This window comes from Oryx dammah, unplaced genomic scaffold, assembly GCF_014754425.2.
Source record: "Oryx dammah isolate SB20612 unplaced genomic scaffold, SCBI_Odam_1.1 HiC_scaffold_27, whole genome shotgun sequence".
Classification (NCBI taxonomy): Eukaryota; Metazoa; Chordata; class Mammalia; order Artiodactyla; family Bovidae; genus Oryx; species Oryx dammah.
In genome coordinates this window covers 46,933,667-46,958,945 of record NW_024070211.1, presented here as the reverse complement: position 1 = coordinate 46,958,945, position 25,279 = coordinate 46,933,667, and the positions used below count along the sequence as shown (strand labels likewise).

General features: G+C 40.8%; 1 protein-coding gene across 6 annotated transcripts in view; it reads left to right on the top strand.

The window, feature by feature from the left end:
- Window positions 1-25,279, top strand: part of SPATS2L (spermatogenesis associated serine rich 2 like) — a 182,114-nt gene that overhangs the window by 18,324 nt on the left and 138,511 nt on the right. For 5 of the 6 annotated variants that reach the window (XM_040228852.1, XM_040228851.1, XM_040228846.1 and 2 more), the window contains exon 2: window positions 6,413-6,461. The gene's annotated coding sequence lies outside the window, so the exon portion shown is untranslated. Of the gene's footprint in view, window positions 1-6,263; window positions 6,287-6,412; window positions 6,462-25,279 lie in introns of those variants that run through there. The other variant, XM_040228854.1, reaches the window with a different exon arrangement.

The following is a 25,279-nucleotide window of genomic DNA, read 5'->3' as shown; positions in this document are numbered from 1 at the left end:
TCAAGATAGACGCAAAACTTGTATGTTTGATACATTATTTTAGCTTTCAATAAAAAAGTTTTATAAAAAGATATCAGATAGGAAAACGTTCCAACAGGGTTGCATTATAAACAGTTATAAGCAGCTCTTTGATTATTAAAGCAATCATTTTGCCAAAGGAGAGAAGGAAAGAGAAGAAGTTAGGAATTTTGACACTGGACATCACACACACTTTTCTGAAGTCTCCTGTGGTTCCCCTGCAGCCCTGGTAATGTTGGCAGCGGCTCAGAAACTGCTTCTGTGTCTGGCTGCCAGAGAGTCCATCTCACCCATGGGGCTGCACTTACTCCCTTTCCCTGGGATGTTTTGGGCTAACCTCCCTGCCTTTTTCTTGCCTCCCGGCTGGTCGTGGTGACCCTTTCTCTCAGTCCTTTAGAAGGACAGGATTGGTTCATTGGCCACCAGTTTGAGCTCACCTGAATGTGTTTCAGGTCCATAATGACTGAAGTGTCTCTGTGGCATTCCTCAGAGATGGTGGGGAGGGGAGTGGTGTGAGCCAACTGCTAGATGTTTTATACAAACCCCCATGAACACTTGGCGGTAGAAGAACTTGCTACCTGGGAATGGCTAACCCTGCTTGCTGTACTCATCTTGAATTGGTTTTGAAATTTTGTTTCTCCTTCTATGCGTGTGCCTGCTAAGTTGCTTCAGTCATGTCCGACTCTTTGCAAACCTATGGACTGTAGCCCACCAGTCTCCTCTGTCCATGGGATTCTCCAGGCAGGAATACTGGAGTGGGTTGCCATGCCCTCCTCCAGGGATCTTCCCGACCCAGGGGTCTAACCTGCGTCTCTTCTGTCTGCTGCATTGGCAGGCGGGTTCTTTACCACCAGCGCCACCTGGGAAGCCGTTTCTCCTTTTATACAGGAAACTATTCTGAATTTCCCTTATTTGCTTTGCTACTGCATTTCATTCATTTCATTTCTTCATCAGCTATTTCTTGAGTGTCTGCTCTATACTGGGTACTCTGAGAGGAACAGAAATAAATCAAACATTGAAAAGGAGAGAACAGTTCACACCTCAGGTAGAAAGCAAAATATGTCTCCAGGGTTGAGAGAAAGGGAGAAGTTAAGTACGTAATGATTTTTTTTTTTTGAGCTGTATTTTCTATAATAAATTGTGCTACATAAAAATCTATACCAATGTTCATTTATGTAACAAATCCAATTATAATATGAAAATTCCTGTTATCTGTGACTGAAGCAAACATCATTAGAACACAATTTCAATGCAAAAGAAGACTTTGGACAGCCCCTTGGAGTGAGTTGAAATGGGACTTGACTTCTATATCAAGTTTTTCCTCTATATTGTTCATTTCAACGTGTCAGCAAATACTTGATTTGATAGTGAAGCCAGTTAAATCAATATTTCTTGCTCTAGTGAAGGTACAGCAACATATATCCAAGGGCAGCATAACCCTACCAGTCTTATTTTGTTCAGTTTAGTTCAGTCTCTCAGTTGTGTCCAACTCTTTGCGACCCCATGGACTACAGCATGCCAGGCTTCCCTATCCATCACCACCCACCAGAACTTGCTCAAATGCATGTCCTTTGAGTCACTGATGCCATTCAACCATCTTATCCTCTGTTGTCCTCTACTCCTCCTGCCTTCATTCTTTCCCAGCATCAGGATCTTTTCCAGTGGGTCAGTTCTTCACATCAGGTGGCCAAAGTATTGGACAGCTTCAGCATCAGTCCTTCCAAAGAATATTCAGGACTGATTTCTTTTAGGATCGACTGGTTTGATCTCCTTGCTGTCCAAGGGACTCTCAAGAGTCTTCCCCAACACCACAGTTCAAAAGCATCAATTCTTTGGCACTCAGCTTTCTTTATAGTCCAACTCTTACATCCATACATGACTACTGGAAAAACAGTAGCTTTGAATAGATGGAACTTTGTCAGCAAAGTAATGTCTCTGCTTTTTAATATGCTGTCTAAGTTGATCATAGCTTTTCTTCCAAGGAGCAAGCATCTTTTAATTTCATGGCTGCAGTCACCATCTGCAGTAATTTTGGAGCCCAAGAAAATAAAGCCTGTCACTGTTTCCATTGTTTCCCCATCTATTTGCCATGAACTGATGGGATCAGATGCCATGATCTTAGTTTTTTGAATGTTGAATTTTAAGCCAACTTTTTCACTCTCCTCTTTCACTTTCATCAAGAGGTTCTTTAGCTCTTTGCTTTCTGCTATAAGAGCGGTGTCATTTGCGTATCTGAGGTTATTGATATTTATCCCGGCAATCTTGATTCCCCCTTGTGCTTCCTCCAGCCCAGCGTTTCTCATGATGTACTCTGCATATAAGTTAAATAAGCAGGGTGATAATATACAGCCTTGACATACGCTTTTCCCTATTTCAAACCAGTCTGTTGTTCCATGTCCGGTTCTAACTGGTGCTTCTTGACCTTCATACAGATTTCTCAGGAGGCAGGTAAGGTGTTCTGGAATTCCCGTCTCTTTCAGAATTTTCCAGTTTGTTGTAATCCACACAGTCAAATGCTTTGGGGTAGTCAGTAAAGCAGAAGTAGATGTTTTTCTGGAACTCTCTTGCTTTTTTGATGATCCAACAGATGTTGGCAATTTGATCTCTGGTTCCTCTGCCTTTTCTAAATCCATCTTGAACATATGGAAGTTCACGGTTCATGTACTGTTGAAGCCTGACTTGGAGAATTTTGAGCATGACTTTGTTAGCGTGTGAGATGAGTGCAATTGCACAGTAGTTTCAACATTCTTTGGCATTGCCTTTCTTTGGGATTGGAATGAATACTGACCTTTTCCAGTCCTCTGGCCACTGCTGAGTTTTCCAAATTTGCTGGCATACTGAATGCGGCACTTTCACAGCATCATCTTTTAGGATCTGAAATAGCTCAACTGGAATTCTATCACCTCCACTAGCTTTTTTCATAGTGATGCTTCCAAAAGCCCATTTGACTTCTGTTGTTAAGTACATATATTTTATCATAAACCTACTTGACTGAACTACTTTCACATGAACAGGTTGAAAATAATTCACAAATCTACCGTTTTAAAAAAAACAGAAAATTTCTGATCTTGTCCCTCATTCTTCCTTTAAGCAATCCCAAATTTATTTAGCTCAATTTCATCATAAGGAATTACAATATGGATAAGATCTTGATTGTGATAGCTATGATTTATTTCTCTTTGCTCTAAAGGGTTCACCTGAACACACTGTCCCATCTTTTGTCCCAGTCAGAGGATTTCTGAACATACCCACAAAGTGGCAAATACTAGTGAACCCAAGAGTCTCAGATTGTAGGAATCTAATCATTGGGATGGATGGGAGAGTAAGGTGAAAGCCTCTTACTGACTTTTTCTTGGAACTTTTAATTGTTAGAAGCTTTCTGAAAATTACGTATTAAAAGTTCAGAAGTTCAGTGTTTCTGTAAACAAATGCCCTGAAGCATCAATATAAACATCATCAAATATATTTACTGTTTTCGGAAAATTGAGCTTCTCTTGCCTGTACTGTGAATAGAAGAGTGGCTGTCATTTCTTGGGCTCCTACTCTGTGCTAAGCACTTACAATATCTCATCTCTCATAGTTAAAATGATGCTTTAATGCATGTATTATTATTTCCATTTCAGGTTCAGTGTCAACTCTGAATAACTTATCTGAGGGCACCAAGCTAGAACGGGTATAAGCAGGGATTTGAACCCAAGTTAGTCTGATTCCAAACCCTTTACACTTTTTTCAACAGGTGTCTTGAGAATGAAAAAAAAATTTTTTTTTAATTGTTAAAGTTACACATGCTCATTATAGGAAGCTTGGAAAGCAGACAAAATGATAAGAAAAAAAATCACTCATAATTCTTCACCCCAAGGATAATCAGTACTAAATTTTATTTTTCTTTCTAAGCTAAAGAAAGCTATAATTTATATATCTTAGAGAGTATTGTTCTTCAGAGTTGGCATCCTTGAAGTGTATTCATGTTCTCAAACAACAGTTGCCCTTGCTTAAAGCATTTTTAGAACCTTTTTCAGAGCCAATTTAGGTACTAAATTCTCTGTAGATTCCCATGCACTGGGTACTTTAGTAGAGACATAGCAAAGATAGTGTGTCCATTCCCTAAATACTTGTCAGAATAATACATTTTATGTTCTACCTTTTGTGCCTTCTAAAATTATGTGCTGCAAATATTTGACCATCCTGTAAAGAATACCATCATTACCCTCTCTAAGAACCACAAACATCCTCTGCCACTTCTGTTGTGCTAGGAGATGGAGTTTACCAAAATGCTGCTTCCTCCCATGTCAAAGATTGGTGGACATTTTGGGTTATATTTAAAAGTCTTTATTAAAAATTAAATCTATAAATGTTTACTATCTCATTTGACAACTCATGTTATTTATTACAGAATCCACACAACAATCTTTGCCTTTTGTGGTACATAAAGAAAATCAAAGAATTGTTTTTGTCAAAAGTTTGAAAAAGCACATTTTTAAAATCAATTTCTTTTTAATGGAAGTGTTATACTCACTGAATGATTTCCCTCCAAGGAGCTTCTGTAAAAGCAAATATATCTTAAGTGTGATGAACTGATCTTTAAATAAAGTCGGTAGCATCTTGTGTCAAAGTAAATGTTTCTCAAAGAAGCAGGCACGCATGAGCACAGACACACACATACGTAAAAGAAAAGATTGCTACCGAAATGACCGTTGGTATACTTTATTAAAGTGAAGAAAGTCAAGTAGTTGAAGAAAAAAGTCAAGTGCCAGCTGAGTTCTCATCTCTTTGGTTTATTGTACACAACACTGTTGCTTTCAGAAAACAAACCTAACCCTCAACTCAAGCATCTCCCTTATTGTCTGGTTTCTGCCTTATTTTTCGCATTCTTATCTACCCCATCGGCTTAGCACAGCACCCTCTTTCCAGACTGCTGGGCACCTGGAACACCAGGACCCTGGGTCCTAAGATTGGCTCAGAGTTCTTCGGGGCCCCACCCCAAATGGGGGCCCACCGGGCATGCGCAGTTGTCCTAAGGGCTGCGCTCTTCCCTGGTTTTCCGATTGCCAGGATTTCCTGAGGCTTCATCAAGCTCTCAGAGCTCATCACAGAGTGTAGGCTTTGACTTGTGTTGATATCCCGGACACATTCATAGCATTGTGTCTGGCATTGTGTTCGCTCAGCGTGTTAGCAAAATGAAGGGTTACAATATATTCTCTCAGAAATGGACAGTTGGAAGGATAAGTTAGTCCGATTGAAAGAGAGTCAGAATAGAATTGTGGATTAGAATCTCAGAGCTTAAAAGAGCCTCTCAGTCGGTCCTCTCACTTAAAGATGAAACCCGGAGCAGTCAGCTGACTTGGAGAAGGTCACCCAGAGAGTTGGCGCCAAGCCAGGCCCAGCATCCGGCGTCCTGAGGTCTTGTCCCGTCCTTCCCAGCTCTCGCTCCTGTCATCTTTCCTTGGTTGTTTCAGGGAGGTTGAGCTGACTTTGCAGGATCAGTGACCAGAGCTTTTGAAGCCCCACGCGGAGCTTAACAGAGCAACGGATGCAGAGGGATTCTCAGGGAAGGCTTGGAGAGACTGTGGACTTAGTGAGTGTTTGCCTGGTTGACTAACCAGCCCAGCAGCTGTCTCTAATGCCTAAGTGGTTACTAGCTGGGCTTGTATGGATATTACAGGCTATCTTTTGGAAAGGAGACTATCATAGAAACAATAATAACTAACATCTATTTGTGATAAATTAGGCAGGATATCCCTGTGGTTTTGAGTCCAGGCCCTGTGGTCAGATGGTCACAGAATCCCAGCTCCATCACTTGTCCTGTATATTTTTATGAGACAGGTGCTTTCAACTTTCAGTGCCTCATTTTCTTTATCTGCACAATGCCAGTGGCAAAAGTGATTCTCTCAAGAGTATTGGCTTCCCTGGTAGCTCAGAAGGTAAAGGATCTGCCTGCATTGCAGGAGACCCAGGTTTGATCCCTGGGCTGGGAAGATCTCCTGGAGGAGGGCATGGCAGGCTACAGTCCATAGAGTGGCAAAGAGTTAGACACCAATGAGCGACTGACACTTTCAATTTCTTTCAGAGTATTGTAGACTTAACTCATGGAAGCCCTGGAACAATACCAAGCAGTAAATGTTAGCTATTGTTATTATTAAAATATCACTGCTGTGAGTAGTAAATTCATTGCACAAATTATATACTATCTGGTCTTGCCAACATCTCTGTGAGGAAGCTGCTATTATTATCCTCCATTTTACAGTTGAGGAGACTGAGGCACAGAGAGGTACCCCACCCACACAGTTTTAAGTCTCGGGTAAGACAGCCTGAGCTTGGGTGTGAGTGTGAGGAAGATGAGCAGTGTGGCTTTGAAACCTGAGATCTAATTTCCCAAATTTCTTTTTTCCCCCAGAGCACTCCAGACCCTGGCCACTTTCAGGACTATCTCCGTGGATTCCCAGGTAAGCAGAGGTGCTCCCTCCCTTCTCTGTGTCGTCCTCCTGCCCACATGGCCGGCTGCCTCTGCACCTGTCGCTGATTCCCAGGGGTTTTGTCATAGGCTGTCAATCTTCCAGGGTTTTAGCACCAGAGCGCTTATGTATGGGTTCACAAGCTGAAGGGCCAAGTTGCTGGTGCTGGGGTGGGAAGTGGGGTGTGGGGGAGAGGAACAGAGGACCGGAAGCACTGCTACCCCACCCACGTGCACCTTTTCCACCCACCTCACTGTTTCTGTAGTGTAGTTTCATGCACGTAAAATACTTCAAAGTACCAGGGGGAAAAGTCTTTTATAGAGATCCTTGTGTTGTAGAAAGGAATTATGGTTAAGACTGGCAGGCTCTGGAGCCAAACTACTTGGTTTCCCCTCCTTGCACTGATAACCATGATTGGTGTTGTTGAAAAGCCTGGTTCCGTGAATCTAGAAGTCTGGTTTGCAGTCTTCAGTGCTAACTCAGTGTTGACTTGTAGTGGAAGGACACAGCCTTTTGAGCCAGACAACCTGGCTTGGCATCCTGCTTCTGCTGCCTAGTAACTGTAGTGTCTCTGCATGTCCCTGGCTTCTCTGAGCCTCAGTTTCCTCCTCTCTAATATGGAGCTAATTATACCCATCTCTGCAAGAGTTGCTGGGATTTTTCTAGCTCATGTGTGTAAAGTGGACTGCATAAGATTGACATTCAATTCAATGGCAATTATTATTATTATTTATTGATATTTGAATGGGCTCATCACAAGTATTTTCTGGAGGGGAAAGCATGTATTTTTTTTTTTATTCCTCATACTTTCCCTGAAATATTTTCATTTTCTCCACCAGCAGTCTTGCTTGTTTAAAGAAATTTGCTTAGCAAGCCATATATTCATTGTGAAAAGATCATCTCTGATAGAACCTGTCAAATGATTATAAATTCCAAATTGAAGTAGTCCAAAATAAAGAGGTCTTATTGCACCTGAATGTTACCATGAATATTTAAGCTTGATTCTTTTTCTAAAACCCTGAAACTTCAGGAGTAAGATGACTGTAACTTTTTGGAAAAGAGTCATTAACATTGGTGGGAGTTGGTTGTTTTCCATTAATGGAATACAGTGTTTTACTTCCTCATATCTGAAATCTGAATCACCATAAAAACATTTTCTTTATTGTTGTTCAAAGGGAATTATTATGGAAACTACTGACTGATTTTTCTCTCTCCCTTTCTGTGTCACACACACACACACACACACACACTCTAGTTGTTCTTTCCCTTAGGCAACTGAAGAGTTACTATGTAAATTCTGGCAGCCTTCTCCCCATCAGACAAGCAAGGGCACAATCAATTCCTGTTTTCTTGGAACATACCAAATAATCAGAAACTGATTATTCTGCTTGAAGGCAACAAGCAGCTTGATGGAAAGATGTACCAATTGAAAACAATTCTGATCATATTTTTGTCAGGAGAATGAGATGCCTCCAGCTGTCTGTCACTAATTATATTAGAGGTAGAAAGCAGGAATGTTTTGGCCTGCAAAAGATCACTCTAGTCTCCTGTTGGAACACTAGTTTTACTGGCTGCTTATCCCAGAACAGTGACATTGGGCGTCCATTCTGTAACTCATCTTGCCAATTGGTCACAGTCTGAAACATGTCACATGAGCACACTTAAGGAATTTTCTAATTATAGTTCAAAGGCTTTACTTTTATCTTTTTATGTTCATTCTACAGACATCACTGATGGAAATGATTTCTCCCTCAGCCTAATCCTATTGCCGGCAGTTACAAAAGAACAGAGAGATGGCAAATGAAACCCACAGTAACTGAAGAGGTGTCCGAATTCAATTAGGAAGCGACCTCTCCCATGTGGATGCATAAGCCATATAAATCCATTTTAATTGTGATCTGTGGTACTTATCTGGTCATGTTTATTTTGGATGCAAGTGCCAAAGCTGGATTTAGACCAGAACTCCAGATCTTCAAGCTCTAATGACTAATTTGGGTATCCATTGAATCCCTTAATTCATTTCTTAATTAGTTCTCCCAGAATTAGAGTTGCTTGGTTATAATCATTTTCACAAAATTTTCCAATAAAAACAAGCATACATAGATTTTTTCCCCCCCTATGGTTCACACATTTGCTTATGGTCTTAAAGAATTGTTCTTGTTGTTATCAAAATTATAACAATGACGATAACAAAACTAACATGTTGCCGGGCGGTAGAATATGAACTGAGGCACCAGGAACTGGTTTTGATTCCCAGCGCAACTCTTTACAGCCATGGGATCTGGGCCAAGTTACTTTCCCTGTTTTTCAGTTTCCTTTTGTAAATGGGAGGAATAATAGTACCTACCTCATAGGGTTGTTTTAAGGATTGAAAAGGCATTGCAGGTATGAACTAACATGCAGACGGTCCCTGGCACTATGATAGATGCTACTTATTATGTTTATTGTTGATAAGACAGTAGGAGACTGATGAGCAGTTTGCTGGCGCCGCAATATTGTCATGCAAGTTTGTCCCATTTATGTCATCCATTTGGGGATCACTCATGATGGTAATGATACATTGGGGACTCTGAGCTTGGAATTAATCTCTGTTGTTTGTATTTGTACACCTCAGTTTAGTTTAGGATTAACATTTTTGGCTTTCCATGCTTGATCAATATGAAATTTTTTGGTGTAAAATTGTTTTAAAATGTGAATGAACATTTTGTTCTCTCAGTAGGCACAATCCTAGTCCTCATTAAAATGAAAAATGCAATTATGATATGTAAAAAATATATGTGGTGAGGAGAGGAGGCTTGGGGGAATTGACTTCAGTAAATTCATTGGAAACTTTCAAACTATTTTTTAACAGAGTTAAATGCATTTAATGTCTTAGTTCAGATTTAATCAGTGTGCAGGAGTAAAAGTCTAGGGAAAGATAAATCTAGTAATTTAATGAGCTTTCCTCATGGCTACATAAGAGTTTATTTTAAAATTGATTGCCAAGTGATTCACTAGAATTACCTTTCTTAAGTTTTTTTTCCCCCTCCAGAAACTAAGGTTGGTCCAGCAGTTCTACTCTCATGCACGCATAGATGTGCACTTGTGTGTATATGCTAGAGAAATGTGCAGTCGCATATATCCAGAGATATGTAAGTTGTTCTTAGCAGCATTACTTATATTCATCTCAACTTAGAAACACAGAATAGCCATCAGTTGTAGAATAGATGAATAAACTGTGCTGTAATAATAAGAAGTTATGATTTCTATAATTGTAGGGTGGACTGTTATACAGCAATGAAAAAAAACTTGGAGCTACACACAATAACAGGGATACATCCTAAGACATAATGTTGAAAGAAAGAAGATACAGAAGACTACGTAGCAATCTTATTTCATTTGTGCAAAGTGTGAATACACACAAAAACTACACTCTGTTGCTAAGGGGTACGGACAAAAGTGACCGGGAATTTACTGTTGAACAAATCCCTTCTAAAGGAGGGTGTGCTGGGGAAGACAGAAGAGCTGTGGGACTCCGGTGAGTCCTGGCAATGTTCTGGTTTTTGACTGGAGCTTGTAGGTACATAGGCTTCCCAGGTGGCTCAGTAGTCAAGAATTTCCCTGACAGTGTAGGAGACACAGGAGACACAGGTTCAATTCCTGGATCAGGAAGATTCCCCTGGAGGAAGAAATGGTAACCCACTCCAGTATCCTCACCTGGAGAAGTCCATGGACAGAGGAACCTGGCAGGCTACAGTCCATAGGGTCACAAAGACTCAGACACATCTGAGTGGCTAAGCATATGCACATAGTTGCATGGGTAAAACAGTGTATTATAATATATATATATATATAAAAGTGAAAGTGAAGTCGTTCAGTCGTGTCTGACTCTTTGCGACCCCATGGCCTGTAGCCTACCAGGCTTCTCGGTCCATGGGATTTTCCAGACAAGAATACTGGAGTGGATTACTATTTCCTTCTCCAGGAGATCTTCCCAACCCAGGGATTGAACCTGGGTCTCCCGCATTGTAGGCAGACACTTTATATATAGCATATATATATAATGTTAATTATATTTATATTAATTACATTAATGTTTTATCTGCTTTTCTGGTTGTAGGTTTAGAGTTCATAATTTTAAAAGTTTTTTAAAAAGGCAGAATAAACTCTCTCCAACCCAGGTTGGTTTATCCTTGTCCTGATAGTTTTAGGCCAAGAGATTCCTGTGGTTATAAGTGGCTCTAGAAGTAAACTACTGCCTCCCTGCCTGGCAAAGTGGTCTCTAACATAAAATATGCACCCCAGGGAGCTCTTGAGAAGATCCATTTGGTTGAGAAGGAAATTGATTAGAACTTGCGTTTACTTTCATCTCATTATCATGAAACATTATGATAACAGGTAACTGTATTGACACTGGCATCCTTGCTGAGTCCACGTGTCAGATGTTCCAGTATCACCTGGAGGGAGGGAGGTATGACCTCTTCACAGTGGCTTCCCCTCTGGCTCATCTGCCTTGGTTATTTTATGGAATATATCATACCTGGTCACCTGGATTTACAAATTCAATGTTTTACTTTTAACAAACCCTCACAAACTGTCTTAAATAGTGTCTGCAAAGAATTCCCATAGATTGAAGATAATTTTAATGTTGCACGCAAGAAAATGGCAAAGTTTAAAATGAACTTTGTTGGCCCCGGTATGAGGTAATGACTGTGATCAGTCGAATCAGATCTGGTAAGAAGCTGACCACCAAAATTCTAAATTATCTGAAAGATGTATAGATTTACATCCACTGTGGTTAGTTAATCTTGAACCTTGTTCTGAGTATGTTGTTTTGAGACATCATAGTTAGCAAAATAGTACATCAATTCTGTCATTCTTTTCTATTTTAATCATGTTTTATAAGATATATAACATGTTAGTACAATAACATATATATATGAATTGTAAACAAGGAAACTTTTTTGTTCCAACATCTAGGATGAAAATACCTTGGGCTTCACTGCCATGAAGTTCAAAGGTGACTCCTTGCCAACAGTTAAAATGTGTAGAACAGAGTAAACTTGCTATCCATATCAAAAAGATGCACTTCTTAGCCTTAATTTTGTTAATTGATAAATACCAACAGTAAAGCAAGGGTTTATATATTTTACTTTATTAAGACTTTCCCCAAGCCCTTGGCTGGCAGTTGGGTAGGAGAAAATGAAAAAAGATATATACTCAGAATGACTCTGTTTTTCTATTTTGTTTATATTCCCTGTAAGATTCCTTTATGATTACATCTATGCATACCCACCAAGGTGCAGTGGACAGGGTGCTTGACCAGCAGTCAGGAGACCTGATTCTGAGCCTGGTTCTGCCAGCAGCCAGGCCACAGCACAGAGGCAGGACCTCCCTGAGCTGTCTTTGCCTTTTCTCTATCATGAGGGTTGTGATAGCAACCCTTCCCTGACCTGGCACAGGGATCACATATAAGAGCCTCTTTAAAATGGAGTTTCCTTCAAACAGAAGGAATTATGGTCCTGTCCCTTCTATTTCGGGCTTTCCAGGTAGCGCTAGCGGTAAAGAACCTGCCTGCCAGTGCAGGGGATGCAGGAGACGCGGGTCCGATCCCTGGGTCGGGAAGATCCCCTGGAGGAGGGCATGGCAACCCACTCCAGTATTCTTGCCTGGAGAATCTCATGGACAGAGGCGCCTGGTGGGCTACGGTCCAAAGGGTCACAAAGAGTTGGATGCTGAACATGCACCTGCACTCACAGAATTGAAGGGATGGTGGAAACTTCAAACTGCACAAAGGGCCACCACCAGAGAAGGCTTTGCAGTCTTAGCATAGGACTTTGTGGCCTCTTCTCTAAGGCATTGCTGTCAGTGTGATGGATCGCCGATGACTTCTGCCCTCTGGGGTTCATGGTTCCAAATCTGAGGCTCCATGAAGGGGAAATCTAATTTATCCAACTTGGGTTGGTGAGTCGCCTTTTGACCAGTCAGCCTCAGGTGAGGAGATGAGGTCACAGAGGATGGACAAGATTCCTGGGATCTCTGGCTCTGCATGTCTGGGTCCTCTCAGAAAATCAGGCAAACCTGTGAGCTTCTGCCTACCATTGGTATTAATGTTTCCATAGTTGCTAATGATTCAACTCTCTTTAAGGGATGTGAATAAAAAGAATCAAAGAAATATTAATACAGTATGGAAGTATATACAAGTGTTTTTTTCAGTAAATGTCAATGCACCTAATTGAGCCTGGGCTTCTCATATATTTCTTGAGGTGAACACTGGACTTGAAATCACTTTCATTAGATGCCGAAGATTCTCTGAAGGTCCCAGGGGGTCCTCCTGCCCAGGCTACTTCTCTAAGGTTTCACTCCATTTCTACCTTTAGCTACTGGTTTACCTCTTGTTAGAAGAAAGTGAAGTCGCTCAGTCATGTCCGATTCTTTGTGACTCCATGGGCTGTAGCCTACCAGGCTCCTCTGTCCATGGAATTTTCCAGGCAGTAGTATTGGAGTGGATTGCCATTTCCTTCTCCAGGGGATCTTCCCAACCCAGGGATCGAACCTGGGTCTCCCGCATTGTAGACAGACGCTTTACCATCTAAGCCACCAGGGAAGTCTTTCTTGTTAGAAAGAAGGTATTAAGTCAATTTTAGCGTTCCTAATGCTGATGCTCTTCTCACTGACAGCTTGACTTGCCCTAAAATTTTATGGAATGTGGAAAGAAGGTAAGAGAGGTGCAGAGTCTGTGTACCACAGGCAAGTCATCATACCAATCTTGTGAGCCTATCAAAGTATATTTGAATATATCACAGCCATTCCTAGACAGACATAAATAGCTGTCTCACACCCTCACACCAAAAGGGTATTCAGTGCTTACCATTTGTTCTATCAGGGCTCAGGCAGATACGTGCAATATTCCAATAATGGAAAAGATGAAAATGTTTATATCCCTGAGAAATAAATTTGATATGCTATCAAATATTGCCCTGGCAAGTCCTAAATGGATATTGTCCCCTTAGGAACATTCACTATTAGCTGTAAAGAGAAAAGAAATTCTTTGTTTTTTAAGCATATAGACTTAATGTAATGATCAAATTTTAGGTTGTTAACATGCAGTTAAATTTTTTAAATCAAAAGACAAGTTCCTTCTTAGAGAAAGAGTACCATTGAAGAAAGAGATGTGGTAAAAACAATCATTATTTTACCCAGTCTCCATTTTCCCAAGTTGCTGAGTTATAACATAGTCTATGATTTTACTTTTTAAACCAGCTCTCAATAGATTACCAACCCAGTGTCTCACACTGGTTAGCTTATAAGGACGATATATTATTCGTTAGATTTTAAATGCTGACCCATGAAATGCTAAAATTGTATTGGCAGCTATTGTCCAAAGGTTTGCAGATGTCCTGACTAATGCTTTGAAAGTCCAGCATTAGCAATAAATCACAGCATACATAATTTTTCAATAAAGTAATGGAAAGGATTTTGCATTCTAGGTCCTCTAAGCTTTGGTATTTGGAAGTTACTTATATGGGAAATTAAAAGGGTAAAATGTTCTCGGGCTTTAACTCTTGAATTTGGGGCCAGCACATCAATAGCTAAAGCGTTTTGGTAGCTTTATTCTCCTAACCCTGAGATCTCTTGGCTCTGAGAACTGACAAAGTTGCCAAGTATAGGCCTAATTGCATTCCTAGCTACTGAGAAAAAAAAATTCAAAAGAATTTTCCTTTTCTTTCAAAGAAATACCTTGAGCATTAACATTTTCTGGAATCGCAGAATTGTTTGTAAGACTTTTGCAGAGGTTTCTGAAAAGAGAGCTTGAAGAGCCAATTAAGAAGCGTGCGCTGCTCACCTAGAGTAACAAAGAGTTAGGGAAAGGAAACCAACAAGTGAAAAGAGATGTGGCTTTGTCCTCTCAGCTTGCTCTCTGATTAATGAGCTGATATTCTCTTTTTTTCTTCTCTCTCTATGTTCTACTCAAAGATGTAGCAACATAGTGCATGATATATTCAGCTAGCCCCATGATAGACCACCAGCTGAGTGTAAGTTCTGTTCACTAGTTTTTCCAGTGCTGTGACCACTACTTGATACCTAAGAAATGTTCAATTAGTATTTGTTGAATGAAGGAATATATTCAGGCAGGTCTCTCTATGATCTGTAAATTGGTGATTTGTATATTGGGCCAGACATCCTGGAATGTGAAGTCAAGTGGGCCTTAGGAAGTATCACTATAAATAAAGCTAATGGAGCTGATGGAATTCCAGTTCAGCTGTTTCAAATCCTAAAAGATGATGCTGTGAAAGCACTGCACTCAATATGCCAGCAAATTTGGAAAACTCAGCAGTGGCCACAAAACTGGCAAAGGTCAGTTTTCATTCCAATCCCAAAGAAAGGCAATGCCAAAGAATGCTCAAACTACCGCACAATTGCACTCATCTCACATGCTAGTAAAGTAATGCTCAAAATTCTCCAAGCCAGGCTTTAGCAATACATGAACTGTGAACTTCCAGTTTTGTTCAAGCTGGTTTTAGAAAAGGCAGAGGAACCAGACATCAAATTGCCAACATACGCTGGATCATCGAAAAAGCCAGAGTTCCAGAAAAAAACATCTGTTTCTGCTTTATTGACTATGCCAAAGCCTTTGACTGTGTGGATCACAAGAAACTGTGAAAAATTCTTCAAGAGATGGGAATACCAGACCACCTGACCTGCCTCTTGAGAAATCTGTATGCAGGTCAGGAAGCAACAGTTAGAACTGGACATGGAACAATAGACTGGTTCCAAATAGGAAAAGGAGTACGTCAAGGCTGTATACTGTCACCCTGCTTATTTAACTTCTATGCAGAGTACATCATGAGATACGCTGGGCTGGATGAAGCACAAGCTGGGATCAAGATTGCCAAGAGAAATATCAATAACATCAGATTTACAGATGACACCACCTTTATGGCAGAAAGTGAAGAAGAACTAAAGAGCCTCTTAGGAAGAGTGGAAAAGTTGGCTTAAAGCTCAACATTCAAAAACCTAAGATCATGGCATCCGGTCCCATCACTTCATGGCAAATAAATGGGAAACAGTGGAAACAGTGTCAGACTTTATTTTTGGGGGCTCCAAAATCACTGCAGATGGTGACTGCAGCCATGAAATTAAAAGACGCTTACTCCTTGGAAGGAAAGTTATGACCAACCTAGACAGCATATTAAAAAACAGAGACATTACGTTGTCAACAAAGGTCTGTCTAGTCAAGGCTATGATTTTTCCAGTAGTCATGTATGGATGTGAGAGTTGGACTATCAAGAAAGCTGAGCGCCAAAGAATTGATGCATTTGAACTATAGTGTTGGAGAAGACTCTTGAGAGTCCCTTGGACTGCAAGGATATCCAACCAGTCCATCCTAAAGGAAATCAGTCCTGGGTGTTCATTGGAAGGACTGATGTTGAAGCTGAAATTCCAATATTTTGGCCATTGCATGCAAAGAGCTGACTCATTTGAAAAGACTCTGATGTTGGGAAGGATTGAAGGCTGGAGGAGAAGGGGATGACAGAGGATGAGATGGTTAGATGGCATCACCGACTCAATGGACATGAGTTTGGGTAAACTCTGGGGGCTGGTGACGGACAGGGAGGCCTGGTAAGCTGCGGTTCATGGGGTTGCAAAGAGTCAGACATGACTGAGCGACTAACTGATACTGAATTGATACTGATATTGGGCCAGGTATACTCAGAGCTTCCCAGGTGGCACTAGTGGCAAAGAACCCACTTGCCAATGCAGGAGACATAAGAGATCCAGGTTTGATCCTGGGGTTTATAAGATCTCCTGAAGGAGGGCATGGAAACCTAGTCTAGTATTCTGCCCTGGAGAATCCCATGGACAGAGGGAGTCTAGTGGGCTGCAGTCCATAGGATCGCACAGAGCCAGACACAACTGAAGCGACTTAGCATGCACATACTCTAGGCCAGATTAATTCTGATCAAGGACTCAATATCTAAATTTCGTAGAGTGTGATTTTCCAATATGATGGAGAATTAAGGGCTTGAAGAAACCAACACTTGGAACAACCCAAATACTCAGGAATATGGAAAGAACTGATACAACCTTCCAGGAGGCTTAACTCACTCTAGAAGTTAGCATATCCAGCTATTGCAGCTTTTCTTAATGTAAATACATTTGCAGAGTTCTTACCATACTGATGGTATCAGTTTCAACTGTACAGAATCTTGCTTTTAACACATCAGTTGGCAAGCACCCAGTGCCAAGGCCAAGGGTTAGCCCTCTGCTTCACTTCCCTTCTCCAAGCTGCAACTTCTCTTGCAGAGCCAGGCAGCTGTCTCCCAAATGTACGCTGTCAGTAACATAGGAAACCAGATGACCCAAAGAGGGTAAATCAGCACAAATTTATTGTCAGAGCTGAGAGAAAGAACCTCAGAGTGAATGCTCTGCTGACTGTGGGTCGGAAGTGTTATCTTTGTGTCTCAAGGACAGAACGTTTAATAAAGATTGGGTACAAAATACACATCACCCTCCAGGCATGCTCAACTGTGTCAACCGGAAAACCATTCCTCAGGATTTACAATTTCCTCTTTTTCCTAAATTAAAAAATGCTAATGTGAACTCTTGACTCTCAACAGCACATGTTATTATTGTATATAGGGCAAAGAGTAAATAAGACACTTGCCTAATGACATAACAGTTCATTTTAACTCAGCAAGCTGAAAGTAATTTTAGCTTGTTTTCTTTTTTTCCATGCTTCTTTATGGAAATAGGCCACAATCATTTTTATTCCACCATTCTTCATTACCTTATGGCATGCTTCCTGTTTATGCTATTAAGAGCCATTTTTAAAGACCCTTGAGGGATATCCTTTAACACATTCTTTTTAAAAATAATTATTCATCTGTAGTACTGCTTCAGAATGTCTGAGGGTTTGGAAATATAGAAACTTCTTAATGAGATATGCTTAATGGTCTGTGCAGAGTATTGCAATATTTACACCTAGTTCAGTTAACGTAAATTATATTTAATTAGTCATTCTGGGAAAATAGTAGATATTTTAGAATAGATTCAGTACCTAAAACTCACCATTTGCCTGTTATGTATAGTGAGTGTGTGCATGCTCAGTCGTGTCCAACTCTTAGCAACTCCATGGACTGTAGCCCACCAGGCTCCTCTGTCCATGAAAATTTCCAGGCAAGAGTACTGGAGTGGGCTGCCATTTCCTTCTCCGGGCATTATGTATAGTACTTTAGATAAAATTCTATGTGTAATATTTATAGATTAAAAAAAAAGTATTTGCAGTGGTATAAAGCAATGCTTAGGGACTCATAATAATATGAAGAACATGTCTTGTTAGGGTATGAAAAACATCCACGTGGTCCAGACTTCTACAAAAAAATTCTTTATAAACTTTAAAGTGCGATATGAATGTTATCGTTATCTTTACACTTGTGACATGCAGGACTTCTGAGCTGAATGACAGTCCATAACTTGTGTTTTAATGCTGAATATGTTCCTGTTTCAAGTGAAATGTCCTTTTTCACATATAACTCTTGTGTCAGAGACTCCCTGAGTTCCTTAATTGGATTCTTTCACACAGCACTTGACTTTTGAACACTCCAGACTACACTTGTGCTGGGAGGAGCAGGTTTCACATGATGGTTTAGAAGGCGGTGTGATTTCTAGGAAGGTATCTCGACTTACATCACAGCTGCGCTCTACAGATGATGGCTAAGAGCCCCACCATGGCCATTTCCCAGGCCCACTCGAAGTCTACCTGAAGAGGACTGAGAAGTCACTCATTCGTGGCCTTATATGACCCACCGTAGGGTCCTCTGATCCTCCTTTTCCAGGCCTTCTCTTCTAGGATGCTCTCTGCTGCTTCGGCATCTCCAGCAGGCTCTTCTAGCCATATGTTGTTTTTTCCCCGTGTCTTGGATGTCTTGGGCACTCTGTCTGTCCTCCCAGCACCACTTCTCTGCCCTCCAGCCTCCTTTGGGGTCGTCAGAGCTGCAGGAAACTGGAAGCAACGAAGTGTGTGCTGGTGCTGTTCGTCTGCCCTCTTCCCGGGTGAGATTGCTCCTGTCCTTAGCACTCCAGCGTTGCCAGCTGCATCTTTGTCCTCCTGTCTTGCCCCGAGCTCCAGTGGAGTGGGTGCAGGGGAGTGCTGGGGGTGAGGGGTGCCCTCCCAGAGAAGTGCTTCATTGTCTACACCCAGGGCCAGGCCATGGGAAACAGACTCCCAGACAGTCACCATGAGCTTCACAAATATTACTTCCATTTAACTTGACCTTTCATTGTGCTCTGAAATGACTGAAAATACTTAAATGGCATACAGTAATTTTCTGGAAACAAAAATAAATGGGGTTCTTTTAAGAAGCCACACTTGAACTTTTGCCCTTTCCTTCCTTTTCGAGTCATATCCAGTTCAAGGTTGCCGTAAATTTAGCATGTCTTTTCCTTTGGTGAGAAATTGCTAATTTCTCTACTGATAAAATGATGAATCATAGAAGCAGTGTAATTGCTAAAGATAAGGATACCTCATCTGGCCTTAAACCCCTTAGCTCTGGGAATTGAGTCTTGTGAACAATTCTTAAGTGCTAACTGTGTGCCAGACACCTGCAGACTGACTAATTCTATACCCTCTTTAATGTACTAATTCAACTATTCCTCACAACGTCCCTGTGAGGTGGGTAGTATCGTTATTTGTCTGTGTTCTACGATGTAGACATCGAAGCACAGTGAGAGTAAGTTAGTTGCCCGAGTTCACATAGTTCACAGTGATCAGGACCTGGACTTGAACCTGGGGGCGTCTGCCTCAGTGCCCACATTCTCAACTGCTGAACTAGCTGCCTAAGCGCCACAAGTACATCGTGTAACCCCTGGGAGCCTGATTCCTCATCTCTGAAGTGGGACTAGTGACATCTGCCTTACTAAATTGTGGGGAGGATCAAATGAAGTAATCATTTGAAAGGGCCCAGTGGATTGTGAAACACTAAAGCCTCGGGGTTAAGTTTGGGCTAACTGTCAAGATGATATTTTCTAATAGGTGGATTTTAGTGATTGAATCTGGTCCGTGCTCCCTGGATGTCCTATTAAAATGCTGAGTGTTTGTCTTGAGGTTTTTTGTTTTTGTTTGAAATTTAGGAAAACCTTAGATCTCACAATGAAAATGATCCTTGTATTCCTCAATGGTGGCATTTGGGAGTGTTTAGAGCAGGGGTCCCCAAACTCTAGGATCTAATGCCTGATGATCTGAGATGGAGCTGATGTAATAATAATAGAAGTAAAGTTCACAATAAATGTAATGTGTTTGAATTATCCCCAAACCATCCCCCCCGCCCCCCTTCCCATCAATCTGTGGAAAAGTTGTCTTCCATGTAACTGGTCACTGGTGCAGAAAGATTGGTGGCCACTGATGTAGAGCACAGGCAAAACTCAGCGTTAGGCTTTTAATATGCCAAGTACATTCAGTAATATTTGTTCCCTTTAACCCCTTTAACATTAATGTAGCACTTAACACCCGTCGCTTTTTTCCTAAAGCGTGCAAGATTAATTTTCTTCCAAGTCTTCTATTTACCTCATACCAAGTACTTGTCATAAAGGGTGCTTAAGTGTATAGTGCGGGGTCTGGGACCGTGTCTTTCTAGCACGTGGCCCTGACACAGGAGATACCAGACAAGGTTTAGGCTGATGGAAGACAGATGGACATTGAGTCTCAAGAGGAGGATTTAGAAAGACCATGTGCTAAAAACCCCGTGTTTCAAAGCACAGGACAGGAGACCAAAGCCAGACCCCTAAGAGGTCTGACCAGTGGTGCTAGAAGCGTGGGAGGGCCTGGGAAGAAACATAAAGTACAGACTCAGAAGAACAAACCAAGCAGGAGATGGAGGTTTCCTGCAACTGGTCTGGGGGAGATGGAGGCTTCTGCCTTCCCCATGATGCCCAGCTGGCTTTCCCTGCCCTCAGGCCCCCTATGCGTTTTAGTTCTCGGGTCTCACAATGTTCTCACAAGTCAGTGTCGGAGATCTGCATTCTTGCGAGAAGTGAATATGCAAAGGCCTAACTGTGTGATGTTGGAGCTTTCACGCATCCTAGAAATGGAGTTCTTCCTGGTTTTTTAATGAGACTGGCATTTTATACCTAGGGCATGCTGTTTGGAGAGGCTTCCAGACAGGAGTCATGATCATAATGAGTTATTTTTCCCTCTTTTCTGAATAAGAACAATATCCTTGCCATTCAATTTTCAAATATAGCAAGTAGTCATGATAGAAGAATATCCTTATGTTAAGAAAGGGGTTGGCAGCCTCGTGATGTGAAATGTCCAATTTAGAAGATACATTTAAAAAGAAAAGCTGCCTTAAGTCCTTTTTTGGAATCAGGTGGAATAAAAATGAGTAAATAAAAAAGTTAAAGTACAACATGTGGTCTGACAACACGTTCTACTTCCTCTCTTTAGTCTTGCAGATACTTGTTGATTTTGCCTGAACTTCAAGTGTCATTTTTATCATTTCATTAAACTGTCAGACTCCAAACTGGTTCTGGCATCTAACTGGGAGCATAACTTGGATGATATATTTTCTAGCTGATGCATATAATCAGCGCTCTACAAGAATGTTGTCAGAGACTAAGTATCTAGAATCTCTTTAAGAATATTGGCATGTGAAAAGAGTACTTAATACGGGAGGGAGAAAAAGCATCAAATTCCAAAGAAAAAGTCGAAATGGAATGTATAAGTCAGGTATATAGAGAGCTTCTAGTGAAAAGCTTATCTAATTGATTAAGGTGTTTGCAGTAACAAACATCAGAATTATAGATAAAAGCACATCTATTACACCAGCCCACACCTATAAGATTTCTCTTCATGGAGTGCTGAACTGATCAGAATACTAGATATGCATGTAACTCAAGTAAATTAAAGTGTTGACTCAATTTGTAGAAGCAATTTTGTTGTTGTTAAGTTGCTAAGTCATGTCTGACCCTTTGCAGTCCCATCAACTGCAATACACCAGGCTCCCCTGTCCTTCATATCTCCCAGGGTTTGCTCAAATTCATGTCCATTGAGTTGGTGATGTTATCTAATCATCTCATCCTCTGCCACCGCCTTCTCCTTTTGCCTTCAATCTTTCCCAGCATCAGGGTCTTTTCCAGTGAGTCAGCTCTTTGCATCAGGTGGCCAGAATGTTGGAGCTTCAGCTTTAGCATCAGTCCTTCCAGTGAATATTCATGGTTGATTTCCATTAAGTTTGACTGGTTTGATCTCTTTGCTGTCCAAGGGACTCTTAAGAGTTTTCTCCAACACCACAGTTTGAAAGCATCAATTCTTCAGCACTCAGCCTTCTTTATGGTCCAACTTTCATATCCATACATGACTACTGGAAAAACCATGCTGCTGCTAAGTTGCTTCAGTCGTGTCTGACTCTTAGCGACCCCATGAACTGCAGCCTACCAGGCTCCTCCGTCCCTTGGATTTTCCAGGCAAGAGTACTGGAGTGGGGTGCCATTGCCTTCTCCGGAAAAACCATATCTCTGACTATATGGACCTTTGTAGGCAGTATGTATTTTTAAAAGATCTTTTAAAATGTGTTCACTGTTTTGTAACAGAAATTTTATTTCTAGAAATGTATGCTAGGGAAATAATCAAAGATATGTGCAACTGTTTTGGCCACAAAGGTGTTAATCACATCATTGCTTATAAAAGGGTAAATAGGAAATTGCTTACATATACCACAATAACAGATTAGTTGTATATATTAATATGTATATATATTAATATGTATATATATTATGTTATAGTGAACTACTGTTCAGCTACTCTAATGATTTAGACAAATATTGATAATGAAAAGATGTTCATCATATATTGTTAAGTGATGAAATCCTATTATTAAAAAAAAAGACATTCCCTTCTCCAGGGGATCTTCCTGACCCAGGGATCGAACCCTGGTCTCCTGCATTACAGGTAGATTCTTCACCATCTGAGCTACCAGGGAAGCCCCCATTAAAAAAGCAAAAATTCTTTTAAAAAATCCCTCCAAGTATGCACAGAATGATCACATTTTTGCTAATATATGGATATATTCTTAGAAAATGATCTGGAAATATATTTGAGGGTTTTAAAAGAGATTCTCTGGGTAGTAAGATCCATGAGCATTTCAAATGTTTTTCTGTCTTTAATTTCCTGCTCTAAACATATATTGCTTTTCTAATAAGAAAGAACCAACAAAGTTTATTTTTAATTGAAAAAAGGAAAATATATGAGTCAAACCACATGATCCAGATGGATCCTAGAACCTCGTGGTACTTTTCAGTGGAATATATTTGTAAACATTCTTCAGCTGAAAATGCCATGATTCGAGACCAGTAACTGCTCTCTCCTACACTTGACTTAGCAGAGCTTATTAGTTTTCTTCTTAATCTCTGCGAAACGAAGGAACTCAATTTATTAGATTATCTCTGGGGTTTCTTCCTACTCCCAAATGCTAGGTCTGTCCTTTATTCAGAGAAACCGCTGCGCTAATTACAAGCTGCCATATGATGAAGGTGTATGAATAAGTATTCATCTTATTATTCGTAGTACATTCAAACCAACCCACTCTGAAAGACTGTCCTTGAATCTGTCCTCTGATACTTTGGAGAGAGAGACCTTCAAATGATCTAGTTTTTCCATCACATGTTGATTACCCTCGTTTTGAGTGTTTGGGGAGAACTTGTGTATGATGAGGGTCACATAACAGAGCATATAACATGACTGCCCCAGTGTTTTGGGGGAACGTCAGCAGTAGGTGGGAAGCAGTTGAAGGAGACAGTGACAAAGAACTCACTTCCACTAGAAAATAAAAGCCCCGCCAGCTGTTAACCCTGCCAGCCTCCTCCTTTGGTATTAAGGAGAGCTCTGTCTGTCCTCGGCCAGGTTTAGCTCAGTGAGGCGCGATGTTGTACATTTTTTCTCATTAATCACTCTGGGTAGATGTCACGGTATTACAATCAGTCCCTCCTACCCGTAAACATACAATTTCAGAATGAGTTCACAATCAACATAGAGGTAAATTACAGTACACATCTGGCAGGCTGACTTCCTAATTCTGTAACTTCTGAATGGAAGTTGGAAAGAATATTGTGCCATGAGTTAGGAAAGAAACCTGACTCGGCCATGAACTTGTAGAACCTTAGAGGTTTTTTCTTTTTAGGTCCAAGTTTTTCTCCTCTCTAAAGTGAGAGGGTTGAATTCAGTGGTTTTCAAGCTTCCTTCCAGCTCTAAAATTATATGAAAATGATCTACAAAGGCCATTTATTGTTGCCTACATGACTCTAGACCGAAAGCAGGGTGTCTGTTAACAATCCAGCTCTTATCTCTCTTGGTGCAACAAACCCTGTTTTCTTGTTTATGTTCCTTTTCTTGTGCCACACTAAATAATTTCCATCTCATTTTAGCATGCTCTATATCTAATGTATGATGTGTCTTTGTGACTAGTGAAAAGAAATTCTTAATAGCAGCTGCTTCTCTAGTTTTTAAAGCTATGCCCTGAGAACTAAATGAGAGCTAAATGTCAATTCAAAGATTCCTATATTTGTTATCATTTCTAACCTAACCTATAGAAGTCTAAGGCAAATCTGAAACAGAAAAATTCCTCCCTTGAGACAGTGAACTCATAAATATGTAGTATGATTTGTCCCTATAATTTAGAAGAAATTAGGATATTTAACATTTTTAGCAACATTTTTTTCACTATATACACTGAATATGCAAAATTGGGCTGCTGCTCATGCTTGCTGATCCTGCATTTTTAATTGTAGATAGCATATTTTAAAATTGAGTAATTATTTCAAATGAATCTACTGTAAAAGGAGAATCAGGTTACCCTAACGAAAGATTTTATAAATCAAACATTTGGGTGTTTTTACTTAATTTCTCATTTGTAGACTCCTGATAGCTCAGATGGTAAAGAATTTGTCTGCAGTGCAGAAGACCTGGGTTCGATCCCTGGGTCGGAAAAATCCCCTGGAGAAGGAAATGGCTACCCACTCCAGTATTCTTGCCTGGAGAATTCCATGGACAGAGGAATATGGACCTTACAGTCCATAGGGTCACAAAGAATCAGATGTGATTGAGCAACTAACACTTTTACATCTATAGGATATCTGTTTTCTGTAATAAGCACAGGAAACCCAACCGAAACAGGCCACAGTGGAGACTACTAATCGCCCACCCAATGCCCATTCTTTCTTTCTTAGTAGCCCACTCTGGTTTTATTCAAGGGGAAAGACTACATTTCCCAGCCTCCCTTGCAGTTAGCGGGTAGCCAATGGGGAAATTGTTAGTTGGGACTTTCAGGAAACCTCTTTGGCAGGAGTTGACTGGGATGTGTATTTCTTGACTCTGCTTCCTCTGTATTTTTCTGTAGACTCTCCTTTCCGAGCTCCATGTGTGCACACTGCGGCTGAGGACGCTTTGTTGTTGTTGCTGTGCTCAGTCGTATCTGACTCTTTGTGACCCAATGGACTATGGCTCCTCTGTCCATGAGTCGTATCTGACTCTTTGTGACCCACTGGACTGTGGCTCCTCTGTCCATGGGCTTCTCCAGGCAAGAATGCTGGAGTGGGTTGCCATTTCTTCCTCCAGGGGATCTTCCCTACCCAGGGATTAAACCCATGTCTCTTTCATCTCCTGTGTTGGCAGGTGGACTCACCACTGCACAGTGTGAGTCCTGTCACTTTCTTCTACTAAAGCCTGGCAGAAAGAAAGTCCAATTCCCCAGGAGCTCAAGCAAAACCCTGAATTGGCTTCTTTTTGACTTGATTCCTCAGTTGGAGTTGTGTTGAACCCATAACTGAGACATACA